This window comes from Lolium perenne, chromosome 1 (genome assembly GCF_019359855.2).
Source record: "Lolium perenne isolate Kyuss_39 chromosome 1, Kyuss_2.0, whole genome shotgun sequence".
Lineage (NCBI taxonomy): Eukaryota > Viridiplantae > Streptophyta > Magnoliopsida > Poales > Poaceae > Lolium > Lolium perenne.
In genome coordinates, this window is record NC_067244.2 from 267,021,292 (window position 1) to 267,038,105 (window position 16,814).

Below are 16,814 nucleotides of genomic sequence, written 5' to 3' on the forward strand. Positions count from 1 at the left end.
TATTGTAAACATGCGTTACGTGTATTGTACATATTTCATGATGATATCTATATATTCATGACGATGTTGTGGTTTCTTGAATGATGTATGCATTGCAGATTTGAATGAATAACATAAAACCCTGAAACTCTGCCGCGGCAGAGAAACGCTGCTCCACCCTAAACCTCTGCCGCGGCAGAGAAACGGCCATTTCTCTGCGATCCCGGTTCGTATGACGAACCGGGACCAAAGGGCCTCCACCACGAGCCCTCTGGCCGCACCACGTGGAGGACCCTTTAGTCCCGGTTTATTTTTGAACCAGGACTAAAGGGGGGCCTTTAGTCCCGAAGCCGTAGTCCCGGTTGCAAAACCGGGACTAAAGGCCCAAATAAACCGGGACTAAAGGCTTGTTTTCCACTAGTGACTGCTCCAAATATGACTGAATACTATGTTGACTTCATAAGGTCCCGGGCAGATGATGAGTGTACAGCCGAGCATCATTATCGATATGATATCTTTATAGTTGTTGTTGACCAGCAAGCACATGAACTGAATTGCAGGTTTAGTGAACAAGCAACATAGCTTCTCATTCTATGCAATGCTTTGAATCCCAGGGACTCATTCAGTTCATTAAAGATTGATGATGTATGCTCTCTTGCCTCAAAGTACTACTCCGATGATTTTTCAGAGCAGGAAATAAACAATCTGAGATGTCAACTACAACATTATAAGCTTGATTTACCTATAAATCCAAGGTTTCAGAACCTGTCAAGTGTTTCAGATCTTTGTCATCAACTAGCGAAAACCGCAAAGTCGGTTGATTATAATTTGATTGATAGGTCATGCAATATTTTCACTCTCCTGTTAGTTTCTTTCATTCTTATGGAGTTACAGTAGTGATTACTGATTATCTTTCTTATAGGCTGATTCGGCTTGTCCTTACTTTACCCGTCTCGACCGCAACGACCGAACGAGCATTTTCGGCAATGAAGCTAGTTAAAACAAGACTTCGAAATAAAATGGAAGACGGATTTCTTCGAGATTGCTTATTAATATACATCGAGAAAGAGATTGCTGTGGGGTTCTCAACGGATGAAATTATTGATGAGTTCAACATGGAGACACGCCGTGTGCCATTTGACTGAAAATTGTTAGTTCGTCATCATCCAACTGTTTATTTTGCTTGCATTCACCTCTTTTATAGATGTCTAAATGATGTTATCAACACTTATGTGGTCCAATAGTTCATATTTTGCTATAAATCTGATCACCACATATATATTATGTATTTTTTGACATACTACTCCATTTTGGAGACGTCGACTAAGAAGCGTCTGCCATGATGTACATTGCGCCCCTAAGGCTCACATCCTGAGAGGCACCCACCACCAGCAGCCCATCGCCACCCCACACTCCAAAACATTGGGCCCTTCACAGGCATCTGTAACGGCCCAGGGTAGTACCCTACTAGAAATGTTTGTTCTTTTCCCTTTTGTGCATCATCATGCATCATGCATCATATCATCCATGTTTTTAACAAAATAAAATTATTTTTATAAAACCTCCTTTGCCTATCCTTTTAAATAAAACCCTAGCCTCACCCTCTCATATCCTCTATTTTATAATTAAACTTGTTCGACAAATAAATTTTGGAATAAAATTGTGTTTTGTTTTGGGTTACAAATAAAGTATATATCTTGAAATCTATATTGAATCTCACTCACAACCCTGGTTCAAATTCAAACTGAAAAATGTTTTGAATTCAAAAAGGTTTTAAAACAAAATCAGAAAAAGGAGAAAGGGAGGAAAAACCCTAGCCTATCTATCCTGGCCCTCCTCTCTTCTGGCCCATTTTTCTTCTTCCTCTCTTTTCCACCGCTGCAGCCCGAGCCAGCCCACCAGTTCACCCCGGCGGTCCACTTTCCCTCTCCTCCCTTTCTCTCTTTCGGCCTGGCCCGACCCACACCGAATCGCTACCCCCTCCCCTCGTTTTCTTCTGTCGTCTTCCCCAGCTGGTCACGAGGATGGCGTGGAGAGAGTGGTCCTCCACCCACCGTGCCTCCACCAGCTCCTCCCCTCCCTTTTAAGCTACTCTGGAAACCCTAGCTCCCCCACTTTCTTCCCTCTCCCTCGCGCCGCCAGCGACCTCTCCCCCCTTCATCTTTTCTTCTCTGCAAGCCACAGAGAACCGCCACTGTCGCCATGTTCCACGTTGCTCCACCGTTCGGGTACAACCGCCACCCAACCGAGGGCACCATGAGCTCCGCCGCGTCGTCCTCTTCAACCCTCTGCAAGGAATCGAGCCAGGAGGGTTCCACCGCGACGAATTCGAGCTCGGCATCCGCGCCTACCGACGACGTTCTTCTTCGTTTCTGGCCGCGTCGGCCCTCCTCCGCCCCTTCTGAGCACGCCGTCAGGTCCCTGGTGAGCCTGCGCATCTCCCTGACCCCTTCTCTCTCCTCTTCCCTCTCTGGATTGCTCTCCCGACGTTGAACCGTCGCCATCCTTCACAGTTGCTCATCGCCGGCATCCCTCTGGGGAGTTCCCGGCAACAGCTCCGCCGCCACCTGATCCACGCCGACGAGACGAAGCCATCGAGTCCACGTGTGCTTGCTGGGATGCCTCCAGTCGCCGGCGTGCACCATGCCAACCCCGCGGTGATCACCACCCATCTGCGCACGGTAGCTTCGGTCCAGCACCTTGCGTGCAGCCACAGTTGGTTTGCCACGCGGGCATCCAGCGTGGCCATCGGGCCCGCTCATCAACGGCTGCGGGTCAAGCCGCACCCGGTGAGAAAACCCCCCAACTCCAGATCTTTTCCGTTTTGCAAAAGGACCCCTGTCCTGTTTTAACTTCAACCCGGCGTCCCTGCCACCTGTCACCTTTAGCATAACCCCCTGCATGTTTTCGAAATCAACCCGGGGTCCTCCCCCCCTATTGAAAATTATTTTCGAGTCCTTCTCTATTTAAAATTAATCTGTTTTCTATATTTTAAACACTAAAACCTATTCCTTTAATAACTTTTGAATGGTAATTCCAAATGAAAAGTGTTATATATGAAAATTGATCAGAAAAATGCACTGACCATTATTATGCCATCCATATACCTGTTTGCATCATGCAACATGTAGTTCATTGACAGTCATGTATGCTTCACCCTGATGAACACCGGAGTATTTCGGAACACCGACTAGGTTTCCCCGCTCCGCTTAAACCTGAAGTAGATCACCATGCCATGCTACTGCCATGTTAATCAACCCTTAAGTTTGTCGGTAGAAAATGCAACCTTAACCCTAATTGTTTGTCCGGGATTCCGATCCCGCTTAATCCTGATAATTGCATCGCATCATCCTTGCCATGTCATGCATATCATCTTGATCATGCTGGATCTTCTTTATCCGTAGTAGTAAGATTTGCATACGTTATTTGTTCCAGCATTTGCTTCTTCCCGGATAGGATCATGAAGTGGTGCTGTGAGATACGACGAGTTCTCCGGATGTTCCTCGGCAAGCTTTAACAGGCAAGCATTTCCTAAACTCCTGTCTCTGCAGGAGTCGCTCACCTATTTTATTTTGCCTTCTCCCTTATGCTAGCCTTGAGTTGCGTTCTTGTCAGGTGTCCTACCCACTTGTTACCTGAAGCAGCCCATAATTGCCTCCACCAACCACCTACAGATATTGTTTGGTTTCGGGTCTGCCTTGCGAGTCGTAGTGCATGCTAGTGCTGCTTATATCCCGTTACCGTTATTGCTATCTTATCGGATTATCAGTTGGGAATCATGACACATGGTTTATGGATATATCTGTTGAGGGTATCATGGTTACTTGTTAATAGTTGTTAGCGGAGGTATCGGTGGGTCAGCTGATCGTTTTATGACGGCTCACTTGTGTTTCTTTAAAATCTAGGACCCCGAGTTCTTGTTATCTGTTCCGAGACTGAGCGCTCTAACCACACGTGGGTATGTTTATTGGGTCTCCCCTCGACCACTGCCGGAATCTACAGCTTTGTCCAGTGGCCACAACTAGTTTCGTAATGTTTTACCTTTTGTTGTTTGCGTGCATGCCAGCCTGTTACTTATTTATCTTTGGGAAGCCCCTGGGTTCCTTGTATCCCTTGTTTCTGGTATGTATGTATAGGTCGCGGAGCCGCTGCGAAGTGATTTATCACCCCAGTGTGTTTAAACCACCTAGTACGCTGGCGCAACAGCTAGGTCCGCTTCGGTGATTCGGCCGGACTTCGATACGGGTTAAACTTAGTTAGGTGGCTTCCTGGACATTGTTGTAGTGAAGGAGAGTGCGAGTCATGATATCCACCTGTCGCAAGTAGGTTGATCGTACGTGTGGGCACATTTGGGCACCCCTGCAGGGTTACATCTTATCGATAAGCCGTGTCCGCGGTTATGGACGACTTGGAGCTGTATGACTCGACCATAGACAACTTACACCTGTTGTTTCATTAATAATAACTTGCGTAGTAAGTTAGCACAACTTCAATAATAAATGGTTAAAACTTGTCAACCGTGTGAGTGCCCCTGCAAGTACTTCCTTGGCGAAGGGGGGAACGCATCGGCTGTGTTATGTTTGCAGAGTATAGAACTGTTAGTTTATGCGCTCTCTCCCCTTCTCTGTTTAGACGAATGTTGTAGAGTGTCTCTATAGGTTTTTAGTGCTTGCGCGCTGCCGCTTAACCCCACCATATTGCCTATGACGTTCCTCTTGCGTCCTCTAAGTCCCCTGCGTGCCTCAAGTACAAAGGACGACTGGTTGACAAATGCTTAAACGTCTTGAAGTCTTGTTAAGTACGAACCCGTACTTATTGCTGCTTTGGGACATAACTGGGAAGGTATGAAGATCGGCACGATGAAGAACGACGCTAGCGAGGTTACCCTTCCAGCTTGGCCTGGGCAGGGTTATGGACGCCACTGGTTATCTTCAGGACTCTTAGTCCAATTTGTATCTTGTCCGTACTCGGATATATTTGATCTTCTGTATGATTTGAATCTTATGTTGTATATTTGTATCTTGACTCGTTGAGTCGTTGTTGTAACATATCTGTTTCTTGTGGGCTCTATTGTAATCCTTTTGTAATGTTACCTCTCGTGTTAATTCCTCTGGCATCACGTGTGTGATTCGTCACGCACGTCGTGTCGGAGGGCGTCTCTGAATCGATATCGTGCGGGTTCCGGCGGGATCGCTGGAATCATCAGGGTACCGGTTCCGGGGCGTCACAAGTTGGTATCAGAGCCTCAGGTTGACGATACCCCACTAGTCCAGCCTGTAGGATAACCTTGCCAACGGTCGTTGAGTTTAGAGTGTCAAAACTATTTTCTAAAATTCGTTGGATAGATCTGATTACTTCTTATTTTTCTCCTTACCTCAATTCTTTCTCATCTTATCTTCGCGAGTTTTGAGTCTTCTCTCTTATCTGAGTCTTCCGAGTCGTAGGTCTGACGTGGGTTGGACGATCTTTCCCTTAACCTAATAGGTTCGATCTTCGGAGGATCCCGACGGAAGCGTGATACGTCTCCGACGTATCGATAATTTCTTATGTTCCATGCCACATTATTGATGTTATCTACATGTTTTATGCACACTTTATGTCATATTCGTGCATTTTCTGGAACTAACCTATTAACAAGATGCCGAAGTGCCAGTTGCTGTTTTCTGCTGTTTTTGGTTTCAGAAATCCTAGTAAGGAAATATTCTCGGAATTGGACGAAATCAAAGCCCAGGGGCCTATTTTCTCACGAAGCTTCCAGAAGTCCGAAGGAGAGACGAAGAGGGGCCACGGAGGGGCCACACCCTAGGCGGCGCGCCCCCCTTGGCCGCGCGGCCCTGTGGTGTGGGGCCCCGTGCCGCCTCTTGACCTGCCCTTCCGCCTATAAAAAGTCTCCGTGACGAAACCCCAGCATCGAGAACCACGATACGGAAAACCTTCCAGAGACGCCGCCAACGCCGATCCCATCTCGGGGGATCCAGGAGATCGCCTCCGGCACCCTGCCGGAGAGGGGAATCATCTCCCGGAGGACTCTACGCCGCCATGGTCGCCTCCGGTGTGATGTGTGAGTAGTCTACCCCTGGACTATGGGTCCATAGCAGTAGCTAGATGGTTGTCTTCTCCCCATTGTGCTATCATTGTCGGATCTTGTGAGCTGCCTAACATGATCAAGATCGTCTATCTATAATTCTATATGTTGCGTTTGTTGGGATCCGATGAATAGAGAATACTTGTTATGTTGATTATCAAAGTTATGCTTATGTGTTGTTTATGATCTTGCATGCTCTCCGTTACTAGTAGATGCTCTGGCCAAGTAGATGCTTGTAACTCCAAGAGGGAGTACTTATGCTCGATAGTGGGTTCATGCCCGCATTGACACCGGGGACAAAGGATGAAAGTTCTAAGGTTGTGTTGTGTCGTTGCCACTAGGGATAAAACATTAGTGCTATGTTCAAGGATGTAGTCACTAGTTACATTACGCGCCATACTTAATGCAATTGTCCGTTGTTAGCAACTTAATACCGGAGGGGGTTCGGATGATAACCCGAAGGTGGACTTTTAGGCATAGATGCAGTTGGATGACGGTCTATGTACTTTGTCGTAATGCCCAATTAAATCTCACTATACTCTTCATGATATGTATGTGCATGGTCATGCTCTCTTTATTTGTCAATTGCCCAACTGTAATTTGTTCACCCAACATGCTGTTCGTCTTATGGGAGAGACACCTCTAGTGAAATGTGGACCCCGGTCCAATTCTCTTTACTGAAATACAATCTACTGCAATACTTGTTCTACTGTTTTCTGCAAACAATCATCTTCCACACAATACGGTTAACTCTTTGTTACAGCAAGCCGGTGAGATTGACAACCTCACTGTTTCGTTGGGACAAAGTATTTTGGTTGTGTTGTGCAGGTTCCACGTTGGCGCCGGAATCCCTGGTGTTGCGCCGCACTACATCCCGCCGCCATCAACCTTCAACGTGCTTCTTGGCTCCTCCTGGTTCGATAAACCTTGGTTTCTTTCTGAGGGAAAACTTGCTGCTGTGCGCATCATACCTTCCTCTTGGGGTTGCCCAACGAACGTGTGAAATACACGCCATCAAGCTCTTTTTCTCGGCGCCGTTGTCGGGAGATCAAGACACGCTGCAAGGGGAGTCTCCACTTCTCAATCTCTTTACTTTGTTTTTGTCTTGCTTAGTTTTATTTACTACTTTGTTTGCTGCACTAAATCAAAATACAAAAAAATTAGTTGCTAGTTTTACTTTACTTGTTATCTTGTTTGCTATATCAAAAACACAAAAAAATTAGTTTACTTGCATTTACTTTATCTAGTTTGCTTTATTTACTGTTGCTAAAATGGCCAACGCTGAAAATACTAAGTTGTGTGACTTCACAACCACAAATAACAATGATTTCTTATGCACACCTATTGCTCCACCTGCTACTACAGCAGAATTCTTTGAAATTAAACCTGCTTTACTGAATCTTGTTATGCGAGAGCAATTTTCTGGTGTTAGTTCTGATGATGCTGCTGCCCATCTTAATAATTTTGTTGAATTATGTGAAATGCAAAAGTATAAGGATGTAGATGGTGACATTATAAAATTAAAATTGTTCCCTTTCTCATTAAGAGGAAGAGCTAAAGATTGGTTGCTATCTCTGCCTAAGAATAGTATTGATTCATGGACTAAATGCAAGGATGCTTTTATTGGTAGATATTATCCCCCTGCTAAAATTATATCTTTGAGGAGTAGCATAATGAATTTTAAACAATTAGATACTGAACATGTTGCTCAAGCTTGGAAAAGAATGAAATCTCTGGTTAAAAATTGCCCAACCCATGGACTGACTACTTGGATGATCATCCAAACCTTCTATGCAGGACTAAATTTTTCTTCACGGAATTTATTGGATTCAGCTGCTGGAGGTACCTTTATGTCCATCACTCTTGGTGAAGCAACAAAGCTTCTTGATAATATGATGATCAACTACTCTGAATGGCACACGGAAAGAGCTCCACAAGGTAAGAAGGTAAATTCTGTCGAAGAAACCTCTTCCTTGAGTGATAAGATTGATGCTATTATGTCTATGCTTGTGAATGATAGGACTAATATTGATCCTAATAATGTTCCGTTAGCTTCATTGGTTGCACAAGAAGAACATATTGATGTAAACTTCATTAAAAATAATAATTTCAACAACAATGCTTACCGGAACAATTCTAGTAACAACTATAGGCCATATCCTTATAATAATGGCAACGGCTATGGTAATTCTTATGGGAATTCTTACAACAATAATAGGAGTTCACCCCCTGGACTTGAAGCCATGCTTAAAGAATTTATTAGTACACAAACTGCTTTTTAACAAATCTGTTGAAGAAAAGCTTGGGAAAATTGATATACTTGCTTCTAAAGTCGATAGTCTTGTCATGCTGATGTTGATCTTTTGAAATCAAAAGTTTTGCCTAATGAGAATCATCATAATAAAATTGTTACTACAGCAAATGCCATTCAAGTTAGAATTAATGAGAATATAAGATTAATGGCTGAACTGCGTGCTAGGTGGGATAGAGAAGAAAATGAAAAACTAGCTAAAGAAAAGAATGTAGCTAAAGTTTGGACTATTACCACCACTAGTAATGCTAATGCTACACATGTTGCTGCACCTCCTACTCATACTAATAAAAGAATTGGTGTTAGCAATGTTTCCACTTCTAATGCAAAGCGCGAGAAACTGCCTGAAACTGCTAAAATTGCTGAAACTGCCTGTGATAAAGCTGCTGAAATTTTTTCCAACATTGGGGATGATGATCCCATTGCTTTAGATTATAATGGTTTGAATTTTGATGATTGCCACATCTCTGAAGTTATAAAGTTCTTGCAAAAACTTGCTAAAAGTCCTAATGCTAGTGCTATAAATTTGGCTTTCACGCATCATATTACAAATGCTCTCATAAAAGCTAGAGAAGAGAAACTAGAGCGTGAAGCCTCTATTCCTAAAAAGCTAGAGGATGGTTGGGAGCCCATCATTAAGATGAAGGTTAAAGATTTTGATTGTAATGCTTTATGTGATCTTGGTGCAAGTATTTCTGTTATGCCTAAGAAAATTTATAATATGCTTGACTTGCCACCGCTGAAAAATTGTTATTTGGATGTTAATCTTGCTGATCATTCTACAAAGAAACCTTTGGGTAAAGTTGATAATGTTCGCATTACCGTTAACAATAACCTTGTCCCTGTTGATTTTGTTGTCTTGGATATTGAATACAATGCATCTTGTCCCATTATATTGGGAAGACCTTTTCTTCGAACTGTTGGTGCTACTATTGATATGAAGGAAGGTAATATAAAATATCAATTTCCTCTCAAGAAAGGTATGGAACACTTCCCTAGAAAGAGAATGAAGGTACCTTTTGATTCTATTATGAGAACAAATTATGATGTTGACACTTCATCTCTTGATAATACTTGATACACACTTTCTGCGCCTAGCTGAAAGGCGTTAAAGAAAAGCGCTTATGGGAGACAACCCATGTTTTTACCTACAGTACTTTGTTTTTATTTTGAGTCTTGGAAGTTGTTTACTACTGTAGCAACCTCTCCTTATCTTAGTTTTGTGTTTTGTTGTGCCAAGTTAAGCCGTTGATAGAAAAGTAAGTACTAGATTTGGATTACTGCACAGTTCCAGATTTCTTTGCTGTCACGAATCTGGCTCCACCTCCCTGTAGGTAGCTCAGAAAATTAAGCCAATTTACGTGCATGATCCTCAGATATGTACGCAACTTTCATTCAATTTGAGCATTTTCGTTTGAGCAAGTCTGGTGCCATTTTAAAATTCGTCAATACGAACTGTTCTGTTTTGACAGATTCTGCCTTTTATTTCGCATTGCCTCTTTCGCTATGTTGGATGAATTTCTTTGATCCATTAATGTCCAGTAGCATTATGCAATGTCCAGAAGTGTTAAGAATGATTGTGTCACCTCTGAATATGTCAATTTATAATGTGCACTAACCCTCTAATGAGTTGTTTCGAGTTTGGTGTGGAGGAAGTTTTCAAGGGTCAAGAGAGGAGTATGATGCAACATGATCAAGGAGAGTGAAAGCTCTAAGCTTGGGGATGCACCCGGTGGTTCACCCCTGCATATATCAAGAAGACTCAAGCGTCTAAGCTTGGGGATGCCCAAGGCATCCCCTTCTTCATCGACAACATTATCAGGTTCCTCCCCTGAAACTATATTTTTATTCCATCACATCTTATGTGCTTTTTCTTGGAGAGTCGGTTTGTTTTTGTTTTTTGTTTTGTTTGAATAAAGTGGATCCTAGCATTCACTTTATGGGAGAGAGACACGCTCCGCTGTAGCATATGGACAAGTATGTCCTTGGTTTCTACTCATAGTATTCATGGCGAAGTTTCTCCTTCGTTAAATTGTTATATGGTTGGAATTGGAAAATGATACATGTAGTAATTGCTATAAATGTCTTGGGTAATGTGATACTTGGCAATTGTTGTGCTCATGATTAAGCTCTTGCATCATATGCTTTGCACCCATTAATGAAGAAATACATAGAGCATGCTAAAATTTGGTTTGCATATTTGGTTTCTCTAAGGTCTAGATAATTTCTAGTATTGAGTTTGAACAACAAGGAAGACGGTGTAGAGTCTTATAATGTTTTCAATATGTCTTTTATGTGAGTTTTGCTGCACCGGTTCATCCTTGTGTTTGTTTCAAATAAGCCTTGCTAGCCTAAACCTTGTATCGAGAGGGAATACTTCTCATGCATCCAAAATACTTGAGCCAACCACTATGCCATTTGTGTCCACCATACCTACCTATACTACATGGTATTTTCCGCCATTCCAAAGTAAATTGCTTGAGTGCTACCTTTAAAATTCCATCATTCACCTATGCAATATATAGCTCATGGGACAAATAGCTTAAAAACTATTGTGGTATTGAATATGTCATTATGCACTTTATCTCTTATTAAGTTGCTTGTTGTGCGATAACCATGTTCACTGGGGACGCCATCAACTTTTCATTGTTGAATTTCATGTGAGTTGCTATGCATGTTCGTCTTGTCTGAAGTAAGAGAGATCTACCACCATATGGTTAAGCATGCATATGTTAGAGAAGAACATTGGGCCGCTAACTAAAGCCATGCTCCATGGTGGAAGTTTCAGTTTTGGACAACAATCCTCAAATCTCAAATGAGAAAATTATTAGTTGTTGTTATATGCTTATGCATAAAAGAGGAGTCCATTATCTGTTGTCTATGTTGTCCCGGTATGGATGTCTAAGTTGAAGAATAATCAATAGCGAGAAATCCAATGCGAGCTTTCTCCTTAGACCTTTGTACAGGTGACATAGAGGTACCCCTTTGTGACACTTGGTAAAAACAATGCATTGTGATGATCCGGTAGTCCAAGCTAATTAGGACAAGGTGCGGGCACTATTAGTACACTATGCATGAGGCATGCAACTTATAAGATATAATTTACATGATGCATATGCTTTATTACTACCGTTGACAAAATTGTTTCATGTTTTCAAAATCAAAGCTCTAGCACAAATATAGCAATCGATGCTTTTCCTCTATGGAGGACCATTCTTTTATTTTCAATGTTGAGTCAGTTCACCTATTTCTCTCCACCTCAAGAAGCAAACACTTGTGTGAACTATGCATTGATTCCTACATACTTGCTTATTGCACTTATTATATTACTCTATGTTGACAATATCCATGAGATATACATGTTACAAGTTGAAAGCAACCGCTGAAACTTAATCTTCTTTTGTGTTGCTTCAATATCTCTACTTTGAATTATTGCTTTATGAGTTAACTCTTATGCAAGACTTATTGATGCTTGTCTTGAAGTGCTATTCATGAAAAGTCTTTGCTATATGATTCACTTGTTTACTCATGTCATATACATTGTTTCGATCGCTGCATTCACTACATATGCTTTACAAATAGTATGATCAAGATTATGATGGCATGTCACTCCAGAAATTATCTGTGTTATCGTTTTACCCGCTTCGGGACGAGCAGAACTAAGCTTGGGGATGCTGATACGTCTCCGACGTATCGATAATTTCTTATGTTCCATGCCACATTATTGATGTTATCTACATGTTTTATGCACACTTTATGTCATATTCGTGCATTTTCTGGAACTAACCTATTAACAAGATGCCGAAGTGCCGATTCTTGTTTCTGCTGTTTTTGGTTTCAGAAATCCTAGTAAGGAAATATTCTCGGAATTGGACGAAATCAAAGCCCAGGGGCCTATTTTCTCACGAAGCTTCCAGAAGTCCGAAGGAGAGACGAAGAGGGGCCACGGAGGGGCCACACCCTAGGGCGGCGCGGCCCCCCCCTTGGCCGCGCGGCCCTGTGGTGTGGGGCCCCCGTGCCGCCTCTTGACCTGCCCTTCCGCCTATAAAAAGTCTCCGTGACGAAACCCCCAGTACCGAGAACCACGATACGGAAAACCTTCCAGAGACGCCGCCAACGCCGATCCCATCTCGGGGATCCAGAGATCGCCTCCGGCACCCTGCCGGAGAGGGGAATCATCTCCCGGAGGACTCTACGCCGCCATGGTCGCCTCCGGTGTGATGTGTGAGTAGTCTACCCCTGGACTATGGGTCCATAGCAGTAGCTAGATGGTTGTCTTCTCCCCATTGTGCTATCATTGTCGGATCTTGTGAGCTGCCTAACATGATCAAGATCGTCTATCTGTAATTCTATATGTTGCGTTTGTTGGGATCCGATGAATAGAGAATACTTGTTATGTTGATTATCAAAGTTATGCTTATGTGTTGTTTATGATCTTGCATGCTCTCCGTTACTAGTAGATGCTCTGGCCAAGTAGATGCTTGTAACTCCAAGAGGGAGTACTTATGCTCGATAGTGGGTTCATGCCTGCATTGACACCGGGACAAAGGATGTAAAAGTTCTAATGTTGTGTTGTGCTGTTGCCACTAGGGATAAAACATTAGTGCTATGTTCAAGGATGTAGTCACTAGTTACATTACGCGCCATACTTAATGCAATTGTCTGTTGTTAGCAACTTAATACTGGAGGGGGTTCGGATGATAACCTGAAGGTGGACTTTTTAGGCATAGATGCAGTTGGATGACGGTCTATGTACTTTGTCGTAATGCCCAATTAAATCTCACTATACTCTTCATGATATGTATGTGCATGGTCATGCTCTCTTTATTTGTCAATTGCCCAACTGTAATTTGTTCACCCAACATGCTGTTCGTCTTATGGGAGAGACACCTCTAGTGAACTGTGGACCCCGGTCCAATTCTCTTTACTGAAATACAATCTACTGCAATACTTGTTCTACTGTTTTCTGCAAACAATCATCTTCCACACAATACGGTTAACTCTTTGTTACAGCAAGCCGGTGAGATTGACAACCTCACTGTTTCGTTGGGGCAAAGTATTTTGGTTGTGTTGTGCAGGTTCCACGTTGGCGCCGGAATCCCTGGTGTTGCGCCGCACTACATCCCGCCGCCATCAACCTTCAACGTGCTTCTTGGCTCCTCCTGGTTCGATAAACCTTGGTTTCTTTCTGAGGGAAAACTTGCTGCTGTGCGCATCATACCTTCCTCTTGGGGTTGCCCAACGAACGTGTGAAATACACGCCATCAAAGCGCATCATCACCAGCGGAACAACGACTTCTTGTTAGTGGTGTCGACCGATCAGCATGGAGCAAGAACTCTTGTTAGTGGTGTCGAGAAGATCAATACCTCGCTAGAAGAAGGTTCCACGCCAAGGTTGGGTGATTGTCAACATGGTACGAGAAGACTCGATAGTTTAACCAACTCCCCCTTAGCTAGACGTGGAACCTCGGGGCGAGGTTCCTTGTTAGTGGTGTCGATTGTAACGGCCCAGGGTAGTACCCTACTAGAAATGTTTGTTCTTTTCCCTTTTGTGCATCATCATGCATCATGCATCATATCATCCATGTTTTTCACAAAATAAAATTATTTTTATAAAACCTCCTTTGCCTATCCTTTTAAATAAAACCCTAGCCTCACCCTCTCATATCCTCTATTTTATAATTAAACTTGTTCGACAAATAAATTTTGGAATAAAATTGTGTTTTGTTTTGGGTTACAAATAAAGTATATATCTTGAAATCTATTTTGAATCTCACTCACAACCCTGGTTCAAATTCAAACTGAAAAATGTTTTGAATTCAAAAAGGTTTTAAAACAAAATCAGAAAAAGGAGAAAGGGAGGAAAAACCCTAGCCTATCTATCCTGGCCCTCCTCTCTTCTGGCCCATTTTTCTTCTTCCTCTCTTTTCCACCGCTGCAGCCCGATCCAGCCCACCAGTTCACCCCGGCGGCCCACTTTCCCTCTCCTCCCTTTCTCTCTTTCGGCCTGGCCCGACCCACACCAAATCGGTACCCCCTCCCCTCGTTTTCTTCTGTCGTCTTCCCCAGCTGGTCACGAGGATGGCGTGGAGAGAGTGGTCCTCCACCCACCGCACCTCCACCTGCTCCTCCCCTCCCTTTTAAGCAACTCTGGAAACCCTAGCTCCCCCTCTTTCTTCCCTCTCCCTCGCGCCACCAGCGACCTCTCCCCCCTTCATCTTTTCTTCTCTGCAAGCCACAGAGAACCGCCACCGTCGCCATGTTCCACGTCGCTCCACCGTTCGGGTACGACCGCCTCCCAACCGAGGGCACCACGAGCTCCGCCGCGTCGTCTTCTTCAACCCTCTGCAAGGAATCGAGCCAGGAGGGCTCCACCGCGACGAATTCGAGCTCAGCATCCGTGCCTACCGACGACGTTCTTCTTCGTTTCCGTCCGCGTCGGCCCTCCTCCGCCCCTTCTGAGCATGCCGTCAGGTCCCTGGTGAGCCTGCACATCTCCCTGACCCCTTCCCTCTCCTCTTCCCTCTCTGGATTGCTCTCCCGACGTTGAACCATCGCCATCCTTCACAGTTGCTCGTCGTCGGCGTCCCTCCGGGGAGTTCCCGGCAACAGCTCCACTGCCACCTGATCCGCGCCGACGAGATGCAGCCACCGAGTCCACGCGTGCTTGCTGGGACGCCTCCAGTCGCCGGCGCGCACCATGCCAACCCCGCGGTGATCACCGCCCATCTACGCGCGGTAGCTTCGGTCGAGCACCTTGCGTGCAGCCGCAGTTGGTTTGCCACGCGGGCATCCAGCGTGGCCATCGGGCCCGCTCGTCAGCGACCGCGGGTCAAGCCGCACCCGGTGAGAAAACCCCCCAACTCCAGATCTTTTCCGTTTTGCAAAAGGACCCCTGTCCTGTTTTAACTTCAACCCGGCGTCCCTACCACCTGTCACCTTCAGCATAACCCCCTGCATGTTTTCGAAATCAACCCGGGGTCCTCCCCCCCTATTGAAAATTATTTTCGAGTCCTTCTCTATTTAAAATTAATCTGTTTTCTATATTTTAAACACTAAAACCTATTCCTTTAATAACTTTTGAATGGTAATTCCAAATGAAAAGTGTTATATATGAAAATTGATCAGAAAAATGCACTGAACATTATTATGCCATCCATATACCTATTTGCATCATGCAACATGTAGTTCATCGACAGTCGTGTATGCTTCACCCTGATGAACACCGGAGTATTTCGGAACACCGTCTAGGTTTCCCCGCTCCGCTTAAACCTGAAGTAGATCACCATGCCATGCTACTGCCATGTTAATCAACCCTTAAGTTTTTCGGTAGAAAATGCAACCTTAACCCTAATTGTTTGTCCGGGATTCCGATCCCGCTTAATCCTGATAATTGCATCGCATCATCCTTGCCATGTCATGCATATCATCTTGATCATGCTGGATCTTCTTTATCCGTAGTAGTAAGATTTGCATACGTTATTTGTTCCAGCATTTCCTTCTTCCCGGATAGGATCGTGAAGTGGTGCTGTGAGATACGACGAGTTCTCCGGATGTTCCTCGGCAAGCTTTAACAGGCAAGCATTTCCTAAACTCCTGTCTCTGCAGGAGTCGCTCACCTATTTTATTTTGCCTTCTCCCTTATGCTAGTCTTGAGTTACGTTCTTGTCACGTGTCCTACCCACTTGTTACCTCAAGCAGCCCATAATTGCCCCCACCAACCACCTACAGCTATTGTTTGGTTTCGGGTCTGCCTTGCGAGTCGTAGTGCATGCTAGTGTTGTTTATATCCCGTTACCGTTATTGCTATCTTATCGGGTTATCAGTTGGGAATCATGACACATGGTTTATGGATATATCTGTTGAGGGTATCATGGTTACTTGTTAATAGTTGTTAGCGGAGGCATCGGTGGGTCAGCTGATCGTTTTATGACGGCTCACTTGTGTTTCTTTAAAATCTAGGATCCCGAGTTCTTGTTATCTTTTCCGAGACTGAGCGCTCTAACCACGCGTGGATATGTTTATTGGGTCTCCCCTCGACCACTGCCGGAATCTACAGCTTTGTCCAGTGGCCACAACTAGTTTCGTAATGTTTTACCTTTTGTTGTTTGCGTGCATGCCAGCCTGTTACTTATTTATCTTTGGGAAGCCCCTGGGTGCCTTGTATCCCTTGTTTCTGGTATGCACGTATAGGTCGCGAAGCCGCTGCGAAGTGGTTTATTGCCCCAGTGTGTGTTTAAACCACCTAGTACGCTGGCGCAACAGCTAGGTCCGCTTCGGAGATTCGGCTGGACTTCGATACGGGTTAAACTTAGTTAGGTGGCTTCCTGGACATTGTTGTAGTGAAGGAGAGTGCGAGTCGTGATATCCACCTGTCGCAAGTGGGTTGATCGTACGTGTGGGCACATTTGGGCACCCCTGCAGGGTTACATCTTATCG